We start from the raw sequence: 13651 nt of genomic DNA on the forward strand, positions 1-13651 counted from the left end.
CAGCAGCGACAACAGCAAAAATTTAATGTACAAACTTTTTGTCTCAGCGGCAACAACAAAAAAGGTGACCACTCGCCACCTCTACAAATAGTGGGTGTATTTTGAAATAGTGAAAAGTGCGTGCTATATTCGAAAATAAGCGCAAAAAAAGTGTAGAAAGTGTTTAAAAAGTGAAGTGAGCACCGCATTAATTAAAATGCAATAATTTTTTACCTGTGATCTAAAAAAAAAATCAACAACAAAACTGATGTAGTGAAGTTGCTTGAAATTGAGGTTATGTTACCCTCTGCCTTGTGTTGTTTCTGGAAAACCTTACCGCTGGTGGGGGGGATAAACCAGATAATCACAAGGGATGAAACAAATTTAAACACAACTGATTTAAATTTGGAAAAGAAGTAAAGGAAGGAAAACTGGTACTCACTAAAATAGACTTCACCTTGTTTGATTTCACTTTTTTCGCGCACAATACGCGTCATTTCTTTATTTTTCACTAATCAACACTCAAAAAAAAGTGGCAAGAAATACAACACTTACTTCTTATTGTTTTTTGTGATGGCTGTGGCTCCGGTGGCTGTTAATAATATCGTGTTGTGTAGTATGTAACCCTCAAAGTGGGTGTTATTTTTGGCTTCTTTGACAAAAGCAGATGTGCTGTGGCTAATAAATTTTTTTGTGGCAATCCTCTGGCAAATTGTGTAGTATGCAAATGTGCTGTGCAGGTTGATATGTGGACTGTATATATATAAAAAGGTGCTTTCAGTTCCTGGTGAGGAGGACCAATGTTCGGCCTGGGTGCGTCTGAAACCGGCAGTGGGTAGGCGCACACGGGTCGATCTCGGAATGGATGTTTCACTCAAAACAAAAAGAGAAGAAAAAACGCAAAGAGGATTTCCTCGTTATAATAGTGCTTTAAATAAGGTGTAAGAAAATATATAAATGGATACAATATTACCTTTGAGTGTACAGTGATGACGGTGATCCTCGGCGATGTGTGCTGGTTGACGGTCAATCGAGAAAGAGGCCGGTTGTCCCGTTGATGACAACCGCTAAGCCGCAAAAAGTCCTCTGGTATTAAGGAGGGGAAAAGCCACAAACACAGCCACCCCCACATATACGTGCATGGGTGCTGACAACCTGCACACACACACATGCATGTGTATGAAACGCATGCATGTGTATGCATGCGCACAAGGGCGGCGTGAGTGTGCGTGGCTGGAAATATTATTAAACCATTAGGGAGGGGCATCGTCAATCAAGTGAAAGTTAGGCATTGGGCCTAAACAAATACTATTACAATATTTTTGTACAATATTTACACACTAAAAATAACTACATTCTATTTCTATATATATATTCAGTACAATATTCTTATTACCTAACTATGTAATAATGTTTGGTCAGTCGCACCGGCAAACTGACGTTGTCATTCAGTTATGTTTACGGGTTAAGCAACTGTAAATGGATATGGCTCCCTGCTGGGTTCAATGTAACTTAGTTATGCCGCAATGAGTAATTCGTGTGTGTTCGAAAGTGTAATTCATTTGTTTATGTATTTCAAATTAGACCTATTCTGGCGTGTACACTTGAGAACAATTGTATGTGATTCTTAAAGTGATTTAATGACCATGTAGAATTTACCAAATTGTAATTGCTTTTTAGTTTGATATTGTACTTTATTGTTTTGCGGTAATTTGATATTGAGCGTGAAGCGTTGTTTACTTATTTTTATATCCGTTTACATTTGCTTGCCATGTGTGATTTATGTGTTGACACAATTTTTTCTATTGTTCTTTTGTTTGTACAAAATTTTTTTTTTTTGAAGTATAATATATATATATGTACATTTGTATGGTTATGTGCTTGTGTTTATGAATAATGTGTTACGTGCGGTGTTTCTACCAGGCGGACGTATGCTCTCCCGATTGCCTCACCATCATGTTGCATGCCCGAGTCGTCGCGCAGGTATGCTTGCTTTCAGCACAAGCTAGCTCGCCGGACTACGGGGTGGTTATTGCGACCCTGAGTCATGCCAACCGCACCATACAAGAAAAATACTCTCCATGTTCACTCTAGGAATACCACGCTGCCCGGGAAACCCCCCCCCCCCCCCCCCCCCTTGGCCAAAGATGACGATTGGCCAGCCATTCACAACCCACCCTTCCATGGCCGACAATGGCTAATGATTTTGTTGCCGACCCCAAAAGGAATGCCGCCCCCCCCCCCCCTCAAAATGTACCCCCCCTTACTGTTCACATGTCCGTCCGTCTCCCCCACATCTAAAAGAATATCGTCACCAAATCTGCAAAGTTAACCCCCCCCCCCCCCCCCTCCTTGGGGCATCCATCCTGAAAACGTCTTAATAATATATCGACAAGTAATAGAACCGATGATTACTTACGCTGCCGCCGTTTGGGGTAGTGCAACAAAGTATTATTACATTCGTCGACTTCTACGATCGTTCCAACGATGCTTCGCTATTAGAGCAATACGAGCTTTTCACACCGTATCTGCAACATCGTCTTTAGCATTAGCTGGCTTCAAACCATTACATCTGAAAGTTACTGAAGCAAGCAATATATACGAAACAAAAAGAACAGGTTGCTTTAATACAACATCAAGAGAACTCACTATACAAAAAAGCGTACGGCCACACAACCTACTGCATCCGGTAGATCGACAAACAATTAATTATGATATGGTAATGCAACAAACACAAATCGATATAATATCAACAACCGATACAACTTCAATTTTTACTGATGGAAGCAAGCTGGAAACCGATGAATGTGGCTGCGCTTTTGTTGTCTTTCAACCAAACGGCACCCACTATAAGGAGGCAGTTAAATTAGATAACGTTTGTACTGTCTTTCAAGCCGAGGCCTTAGCTATAGATTCAGCTCTAGCATGGTCCCAAACCTATCTTGGGTCTACCAGGCTACACATCTTAAGTGATAGCCAGTCATGCCTTGAAGCTATTAAAGATCGGAGCAACACGAATTCATTGATTGCATCCATACACGAAAGATTATACCAATTACGTCAAAACTATTCGGTTGAGTTCTCATGGGTGAAAGCTCATATCGGTATCATGGGCAATGAGCTTGCAGATGAAGCGGCTAAAGAAGCAGCGGCGCTAACAACAACTCCCTCGTATTACGTAAGTGGACATGCGCTACGCTAAGCGCCAAGAACATCAAAAGATTTCTGAAACGTGGCATAGTGAGTTTATAAACGAACCAACTGGAAGCGGCACTAAACTATTTTTTCAATCTCCTGCGGAAGCGGAAAGTTATAGTCAAATACTGGGTATATCTTTCGAAATGACTCAAATCCTAACAGGTCACAGCTATTGCAAGGCGTATTTAAAACGTTTTAAAATCATCGAAGGAGATACATGTCCATGTGACTCGACAACATCACAAACAATCAACCATCTTTTGATTGACTGTCCAGCCTATGAAAGAGCCCGAAGACCTCATACAATACTATGTGAAGAGCTCGGCGTACGACCATTCAACATTATGGAAGTCGTTAGACACAAGCAACTAATAAAATCACTTAATAAATTCATACAGTAACATAAGATTGTAATCACAAAGTTAAAATAATACATTCCTCGAAGCGCGGTTAGCGTGTAGAGACAAAGAAACCCCCCCCCCCCCCCCCCCCCTCCCTTGGCCAACGATGACGATTGGCCAGCCATTCACAACCCACCCTTCCATGGCCGACAATGGCTAATGATTTTGTTGATGGCTAATGATTTGAATGCCGGTCTCTCCCCCCCCCCCCCCCTTAAAATTCACACCCCTTACTGTCCACATGTCCGTCCGTCTCCCCGACATCTAAAAGAATATCGTCACCAAATATGCAAAGTTAACAATTCATGTTTATTGTATTAATATAATTATCATACAGTAACATAACATTGTAATCACAAAGTTAAAATAATACATTCCTCGAAGCGCGGTTAGCGTGTAGAGACAAAGAATTATTTACATTTTCTGGCTCACATATTTATAATGTTGAGTGAATTGAAATGCTCATAGTGCGATTGTTTCGGTTTCTTTTTTTTTTTTCAGATGATATGTGTTATGTAGTAGTGAATGTTCTATACTGGTTTAAGCCTATTTTTATGGATTATTATTTCTTTTATTTTGGTTGTGCTATCTCTATTTCCTATCCTAATAGGTATTAACGTATAATTATTATTTCTATCTATACTTTTTACTTTATAACTTTCTTTTTATCTATTATCTAGCTTATGAGAGGATTCTTCTCTAACTAATACTACGTCTCCTATTTTTATTTCCTTACTTGCGCTACTTTTATCATAATTAGATTTCTTTACTGTTTATATGAAACGCAGATTTTCATTGCTATTTTATTTCATTTGGTTCATATTAAATTTAGAACCAATAAGATAAATGTGTAGCTAATTATTTTGAAAATTTAGTAGTTGTAGTTGGTGGAAGAGCAAGGTAAATTTATAATGTTAGTAGTTTATCTGATGGGTAGACAGCAGGTATAGTGGATGCAAAAGTGTTTCGTATCTGTAAATAATCTCTTCATATTTTCCAGCAATTTATTTGATCTTATTTGTCATGCGATTTCTGCGGCGGCCACCAAGATAGAATCGTCATGACTTTTATGAAGAACTATTTCTATTTTTATACCGGGATTTGTCACTTGCACAACCTCTTGTGTTTGTGCAATTAGTTGATATTAAGAACCTGGTTATCAATTTTAAGTTTGCCTACTGCAGTAAATATTCAATTAATTTTTCCTTATAAATTTCAAGTCCTGGATTGCCGGCATTTCTTGTATGCCTGGTCGAATATTGTCCTAAGTCAATAACTTCCCCAACAATCTGGTTGCTTTAAAATTTTCTACGCTACCATTTTTCTATCCTTAGATGGAAATGAGCGCGACTAGTCTTTTATGGCAAATTTATATAGCGCTTTAATATATCTATATATAGGTTCTCTTTGTGACTTTTTCTTCATTTTTTTTGTTATGGGCTGGCTTTAAAAGTTTTGTATTTTTTTTTTTTTCGTTCTTAGTTTTTGCCTATTTCCATTGTCCTAGAATTTCCTATTGCTTCATGACCATTTTTGTCAGGAGCAATCAAAGGAATTATGCGAATTTTTGATTTGCTGTTCGCTTTAGGCAGGGCTGCCTTTACTGTTGATTGTGACATTTTGAGATTTACTATTTGCAGGTTTATTTTTAATTATTTGTTGCTCTTCCTCAGCGTTGGGTTTGGTTTTAAAAGGTGTTTAGAGTGTTTTGAATGTTAAATGCGTGCTTGAGCATTTTTAACTGCCTATATTTGATTTTCATATAGTTTTTAGCATCATAGCTATTGTGGCAATCAATAGCATGAATACGCAAATTGTAACTGCTAACCAAACATCTGGAACGTTTCGCGAGTTTTTCGTATATATTTCTGTTGGTGGTTCATACTTGGTTATCTTGTTCTCTGTTGTTTCAGAGCTTTCTTTCCCTAGTTCGCATCCGGCTATCACTATCATGATGCCTTGCGCAATCTTTGTCCACCAAGACATTTTAAACTTCTCTAATTTTAATAAAATATTAAATATTTAGTTTTATTTATAACCTTTTTATTGTGAAAATTGGTCCAAAAAATATTTCTTAAAATTATTTTTATTTAAGGTAAAAAAAAATTTTTTTAATATTTCAAAAAAATATTTAAAAATATTTTTATCTGTTCGTAGTAAAAATTTTAGATGCTATTATAACTTAACCTTTCGCGTTTTCGGGAAACACACTTCTAAGCATTCGCATTATTTCTTCCTCCCTGTTTGTGGGATTTATTATGTCTTCTATTGTTGGTTCCCTTTCCATTCCTATTATTTTCCCCAATTTGTTTAATCTTTATAATTCCTATTGTAGGTCCCTAGTGTGTAGGGTATTCTCGTCCCACCAGTGTAGAGGAAAGTCTGAGAAGTCCCTTTGCATTTTAATTTATTATTTAAGTGGTGAAAGGATAGTAGATTTTAAAAAGTTTCTAAAGTAGGAAGTTTTAACTGGATATTTTATAAAATATCCTCGCAGTTTTTGTATGATATATGTATGTATATGTAGCGAAAGTTAACAGGGTATTTAAGAAGCTTTACGAAAATGCCCTAAGCATTCCAATTTACGAACTTAAATTTTGAAATTTAATTATTTAATTAATTCTCTTTTTTTTTCAAATCATTGTTTTTAGATTTTAGCTGAACAAATTAATTAACTTTTAACATTGTAAGTTTGAAATATTCTTTTAATTTTTAATTAAAATTCCTGATGTTTAAAAAAAATTGCCTAAGCAAAAATAAAATTTTTGCTAATGGGTAAGCGTCCCCTAAGGCCGCTCAATTTATTCTAAAAATTTAAATAATTTAAATATACTTAATATACATAACATTTGCTGCCAGTCGTATCTCCATTATTGTCCATTATGTCCTGTTGGTGTGCCATATAATATTAGTTGCCAGTCTTATGCCAATTATGTCCTGCAGGTTTGCTACTCTGCATTTACTTAGTGTCCGGCCAGATATTATGATTATTCCACTCCATTTATGCGTTTAATTTATCATTGAGCTTCCGTTATTTTGCTTCAAACAAACGTTCATAACTAGTTGATCCAGATAACCACCACGAATTTGTTCGTGTTTGCCATAAGTCCAAATTACGTTGGGTTGATCTAGCAAATTACGTTGGTTGATCTAGCTTGCGATGTAATTATTGCTCCTTTTCTTCTGTGCAGGATTTTTATCCAGCATGATCTCAAAAAAAAATTCTTCTCTATGTTTTAAACTTGGCAGGACCTTTCAGATTTTTAGCCAAATCTGTCAGGAACTTTTCTCCCAGCAAGATCTTTATCAGTTTTGCCAATTTTTGATCAGGCTGGCAGGATCGCGATGTAAAGGTATTATAATTTTAATATTCACAGGATCGCCATGTAAAGGTATGTTTGTAGATTTAAAACAAAAGTGTAATTTATTGGCGCTAATGTTCAGCGCATACATCAGATTCTCTTTTATTAACCAATGTGTTCCCTTTTATAGGAATTCTACTTACAATACTATTACAATATTTTTGTGCAATACTTACACACTAAAAATAACTACATTCTATTTCTACATACATATTCAGTACAATATTCTTATTACCTAACTCTATAATGATGTTTGGTCAGTCGCACCGGCAAACTGACATTGTCATTCAGTTATGTTTACGGGTTAAGCAACTGTAAATGGATGTGGCTCCCCGCTGGGTTCAATGTAACTTAGTTATGCCGCTATGAGTAATTCGTGTGTGTTCGAAAGTGAAATTCATTTGTTTATGCATTTCAAATTAGACCTATTCTGGCGTGTACATAAGTACAAATATCTTGTAATGCGGTAATACCACACAACCACTCTCATCATAATGTACAAACATACATTGCCTTTTTTTTTTTTGTTACTTTCCTTCTTCACCCAAGCAATTCTACTCTTACACACATATAAACAGTATAAATAGAAATAAGAGAAAATGCAATCAAAGAGAACTTACCATGATCTCCAACGTTGTCAGCAGGCGCCCGTTGAGCTCCGTTGTAAGCTAAAAGAAAAGGTAAACTCTCTCTTCGCTCACAAAGTTTTTACTTTTATCCGAATTCTTACTAGAATTTTTTTTGTATGTAAATGCTTGTTGCAATGAGAAAATGAAAATACCCCTACTTCACGGTTTTTAACCCTTCCAGGCTTACCTTAAACCCGTCTTAAATTTTATTATTTGAATTCTCAAATTTTCTACTCTTTAATCTTTTTTTTTTTTTTTGTGTCTTATTCACAAAAAGTTATTTTATGTAAGTTAATGGAGAGCTTTTTTTGTTTCATTTTACCACAAAGTTTTGTAAATGTCTATATTATACTTTTTTTCTCTCTTTTTCTTTACTCAATTTCTTTTTGTAGCTTTAACTTGCAAATCTACTTATGTATATGCATGCACATGTATATACATATGTATACTTCATAATAGTATAAACATAACAATTATAGTTGAATTCATATATATATATATTTTTTCTTTTTGAATAACTTTCACTTGGTCTTTCTTCGCTACACTCTTCACTTCGCTAAATAAAAAGCTGTTGGGGTTTTTCTTAAAACGTTATAATTTTTCAAGTTCACTCTACACAGCTTCTATTACTTTAATTATTACACTTTAATTAAAAACTTCGAAAATAAACACATATGTTTAAAAGAATTAGATATAACTGTTGTGTATATATAACTATACAAAAGGAGCGCGTCCGCGGTTGCCGAGTAATAATGCTTGACTGTTTTGACCCAATATCGTTGACGACGATGGCAGTGGTCGCTCGTTGGTGTCTTCTACTTCGCCGCGCACGGCTGCGCATACGTATATTTGACGCCGTCTAAATATTTGTGACGGCGGCTTAGACATCCTGCCCGCCCTGCAGGGAGGTGCTTGTAAGCACCTTCTGCAGCTCCTGCAAGGCGCGGATGGTGGTATCCAAAGCGCGACTGGTATTGCGCCGTTGGACTTGCGCCGTTTGCAGGCCGCCTGGGGTGCGCGCGATCGTGCGCTTGACCGTCCGTTTTGGTTTTGGGGTTGCTGCGGGTTTGGTCGCAGGGTGCGCCTTTTGTGCCCTACAGGCGCAGGTGGACTTTCTCTCTTCATTCTTCTTTTTCGGCCTGGGTTTCGGCTTCCGGGATGCTTGCTGTGTTGGGACCTTTCCTTGACCACGTTGACTTTTCGGTCCATTGTGCAGGAGGGTGTGATGCGCCAGACCGCACATTTTGCACGACCCTCGGGAGTCGCATTCACCCGTTGTATGCGTGAGGGCTAAGCAATTATAACAATAGCCCTGTGCCCTGGCCACGGTAGCACGCTGCGGTGGCCGCATCGCCTTAAAAGCCGGGCAGGTCCGCAGAGCGTGGTAGCGGTGGCAGAGCCGACACTGGAGGCAGTTATCGGTCTCTGCTGTGGGAGCCATTGGACATGCTGGTCGAGATGCCATGATGGTGTCGTCCTGAAAGCATAAGAACAGAGAGAGAAACGAGAAGTAGTTGGATACAGCGGATGATACGGAAATTTAATTATACAGGGGAAACGTATATAAGTTAGAGCGCTGTGCTCGAAGAGTACTCCATTGGAAGAAATCACAGTTTAACTAAGGGGCGCATGACAAGCCCATTTTGGGTGCGAACCTCTACAACCCGAACATGGTTGTCAGGTCCGTGGCGAACGTTCTCGATTCGTCCCAGACGCCACTCGGTGGGTGGGAGCGAATCTTCTTTAATTACGACAAGGTCGCCTGGTTGAGGATTTCGCTGTGGCGTTTGCCATTTATAGCGCTTCTGAAGGTCCTTCAGATAATCCTCTTTCCAGCGTCGACTGAATTGGTGATGAAGCGATTTGAGTTTTTCCCATCGATTTATCCAGGAGAGGTCTTCCGCGTTTGGCTCAGGAATGGCTAATAGCGGTGCACCTCGAAGGAAGTGACCCGGAGTGAGCGCTGTGAAGTCAGCTGGGTCCTGGGATAGTGAGGTGAGAGGCCTCGAATTGAGAACTGCTTCAATACGCACCAACAGCGTCGTGAATTCTTCGAAAGTAAACCTGTGGGATGCAGCGGTTTTTTTGAAGTGGGTTTTAAAACTTTTTACTGCGGATTCCCACAAGCCGCCCATATGAGGAGCGCTGGGTGGAATATACTGCCAGTTTATTCCCTGGGGGCATATTTTTGCACAATGTCCGCAGAGCATTCGTTAAGAAATTTAACGAAGTCGCGTTCGAGTGCGCGCTGAGCGCCAATGAACGTTTTACCATTGTCGCTCATTATTTTTGAGGGATAACCTCGTCTGCCAACGAATCGGGCGAATGCTGCGCGAAAGGCTTCAGTAGTAAGGTCCGAGCATAGCTCGATATGTACTGCCTTTGTGGAAAAACAGACGAATACAGCCACGTACCCTTTTATGATAGTGGTCGACCTCAGAACCGATGCTTTTATTTGGAATGGACCTGCAAAGTCTACTCCTGTTGTGGAAAAGGGGAGTGAGAAATTGCAGTGCTCAGGTGGTAGAGCTGCCATTATTTGCGTGCGCGTTTTCTGTTTGAAAAGCGTGCAAGATTTGCTCTGAAAAATGCATTTCTTTATAAGAGGCTTTAGTTTTGGTACGTAGTACTCTTGCCTCACCATTTGGAGCATTAACCGCATTTCTGCATGAAGAAGCAGGCGGTGTAAAAACTCCAGATACAACTGGCAGAGCCTTGAATCCGGAGGAAGGATTACTGGATGCTTCTCGTTGTACTGCATTGTAGAATGTTCCAATCTTCCACCGATACGTAGGAGCCCGTATCCTTCCAGAAATGGGTCAAGAGCCAGAAGGGAACTATTTTTGCTTATTGGCATATTGTTTTGTAAGGCGCTCTTTTCCGCCCCGAAATGGCGAGATTGTGCCATTGCCACAAGCCGCGTTTTCACATGTTGCAACTCTTTGTACGTCAGATGGGGATTATGTGTTGCCACCGATTTGGATTTGCTGCAGGTATTGTTCGCAAAGCGGAACACGTATGCAATCACACGGAGTGCTCGAGAGTATGAGGAGAAGCGTTGGAGAATATCGTCCTCTTCCTCGAGTGCGTGATATGCTTCGACCTTGCGTTTCTCGGGTGGAGAAGCACTACCTGCTTTCGGCTTTGGCCATGCCGAAACGTGGCAAGAAAGCCATTGTGGTCCGTGCCACCAAAGTGAAGAGCCTATCAAATCATGCGGCTTGCAACCACGTGTGCCAAGATCAGCAGGGTTGTCTTGGCTAGATACATGGCGCCAGGTGCCGCTGGGAAGATATTCTGGAATTTGAGAGGTACGGTTGGCCACATAAGTCTTCCAGGTCGATGGAGATTTCTCTAGCCAGGCTAGTACAATCTCAGAATCTGACCATAAGAATATGTTGCATGCTTGTAAGTCGAGCTGTTTTCGAACAGTTGAAGCCAGTTTTGCGAGTAGGACTGCACCACATAGCTCTAAGCGGGGTAAGCTTACAGTTTTTATGGGGGCAACTTTGCCTTTCGCAACCAAAAGAGAAGATTTTATTTGGTTGCCCACATGTGTGCGGATGTAAATCGCTGCGCAATATGCTTTTTCCGAGGCATCACAGAACCCGTGGATTTGGGTGTCTTGCCCTGGAACGACACTAACCCATCGAGGGATTTCGATGTGGCAAATGGCTGGCAGATTTTCTGCGAAATGTTGCCATTTTGATAATGTTGCGGGTTTGGCGCTTTCATCCCAATCGCTGCCATCCAGCCAGATTTCTTGGAGAAGCATCTTGGCCTGGATCATAACTGGCGACAGCCATCCTGCCGGGTCAAACAGTTTTGCAACAGAAGTTAAAATTTGTCGCTTTGTGACCGCATTTTGGGTGTGTTCCGGCAGAATGGTGTATGAAAATTTGTCCGTGAGCGCGTTCCATCGAATGCCAAGAGTTTTGGTATTGGAAGTGCTCTCGAATTTCAAGAAGTTGGAGTCTAGAAGATCCTCCTTCGGAAACTGTTCTAATATGGCCGGGTGATTAGCCGTTAGTTTCTTTAGTATGAAACCAGCTGATTTTAGGGCGCTTATCACTTGAACGAGTGATTCAGTGGCGTTATTTATGGTATGACTTCCGGATAGGATGTCGTCGACATATGTTTGCGTCTTGAGAATTGTTGCAGCCATCGGGAGTGTTGCTTTCGTGTCATCGGATAGTTGATGCAACGTACGGATAGCGAGATATGGTGCACAATTGACGCCGAATGTAACCGTTTTTAGATTGAAATCGCTAACATTGGAGTTGGCCGATTTGCGAAATAGGATTCGCTGAAAATCTTTGTCGTCCTCGTGTATAAGGATCTGACGGTACATTTTTTCAATGTCTCCATTGAACACATACTTATGCATGCGCCACTGTAGAATTAGTAGCATGAGATCTGGTTGGAGAGTTGGACCAGTGTTTAGCACGTCATTCAGGGATTTTCCTGACCCAGATTTTTTAGAGGCGTTGAAAACCACACGAACTTTGGTGGTGACCTTATCTGGTTTGACTACCGCATGATGTGGCAAGTAAAATGAGAAGACCTTGCCATTCGAAGTTATTTCGCATGGGTCGGCAGATTCCATGTGATCAAGGTCGAGATATTCTTGCAACACATTGTTGTACATTGTACCTAACTCCCCCTTTTTCTGAAGCGATCGCTCCATGCTGAAAAACTGCTGCAGAGCAGCCGGGCGGGATTTGCCGAGGGAGAGTTTTTCAGGAAACTCTTCCTTGAATGGAAGTCGCACAATGTATCGACCGTTTGGTGCACGTGTCGTTGTTGTTGCGGCGTATATCTGCTCACACGCTTGATCCTCGGGGGATATCTGTGGAGGTTGTGGAATTTCCTCCTCTTCCCAAAATTTTCTCAGTTGAGAACTGAGTGTCTCGTTTGACGCTTGGACTTGTGTCGAGAAAGACACAACATTTTCAGTTATTGGACCACTGAGAATCCAACCAAAAATGGTTTGTTGCGCAATTATGCTACCGCACACCTTTTTTATACCTTCCAGCAGAATTTGTGGAAGTATGTCGCTGCCAATAACCATGTCATTCTGACCCGGTATGTGGCAACTGGGATCAGCGAGCTCAAGGAGTTTGAACTGCTGCCAGATTTTGCGACTAATGGTGGATGTTGGCAGATTTTTTGTCAATTGCGGCAACACAATGGCATGAGCCTTTATCCTTTTCATGGCCTTGGATGCAACCAGTGTCAAAGGACAAAGCTTGGAGGAATTTTGTACGACTTGTCCACCCATGCCAGAGATTTCGAACTTTGAATGTTCGAATGGAAGTTTCAACCGTTTTTGAACTTTCGAGGAAATGAAAGTTCTTTCCGAGCCCTGATCAATAAGGGCTCTTAGTTGAAATAATTCCCCTTCGTGTTCGACTGCGACCATAGCAGTAGGAAGAAGAATTTGGTTATCATTGGCTGCATGCAATGATTGAACCGGTGCGTGTTTTGAACAACACGGTAGCTCGCTAGAATCGGAGCTATTCTGCGTTTGTCGAACGGGAGATGTTGACTCAGCAGTTGTGTGCTGCACGTTTGGTGCATTCATTCGCGGGGTGGAACGCGGAGCTTGTGGGCTCGCATGCAACAACGTGTGATGCCGTTGATGACATGTTGAACATGACCACTTGCTCGTGCACTCATTGATGATATGAGTGCTGCTAAGGCAGTTTGTACACAGCTTAGCTTGGTTTACGAATTTTGTCCGGTTTTGCACAGACATTCGCTTGAAACGTGGACAGAATCTAATAAGGTGCGGGGATTTGCAACATTGGCAAGTTTCCTTTTTAGATTCTGCCACAAGGGTTTGCGTCCTGTTGAAGGACCTGTTTTGCGTAGAATTTTGATGAGCGACTGGTTTTTGTTTGCTTGGTTGAAGCCTATTGACCCTTTCAACGACTTCATATCTCGAGGTGAGAAAGTCGTTCATTTGTGACCATGAGGGTAGATCTCTTCGAGAAGAGAGAGACTGTTCCCAAAGTGACAGGGTTGTTTCTGGGAGCTTTGATGAACAAATGTACACCAGAATCGGATCCCAACTGTCTGT

Source organism: Eurosta solidaginis, chromosome X (genome assembly GCF_040869045.1).
Source record: "Eurosta solidaginis isolate ZX-2024a chromosome X, ASM4086904v1, whole genome shotgun sequence".
Taxonomy (NCBI): Eukaryota; Metazoa; Arthropoda; class Insecta; order Diptera; family Tephritidae; genus Eurosta; species Eurosta solidaginis.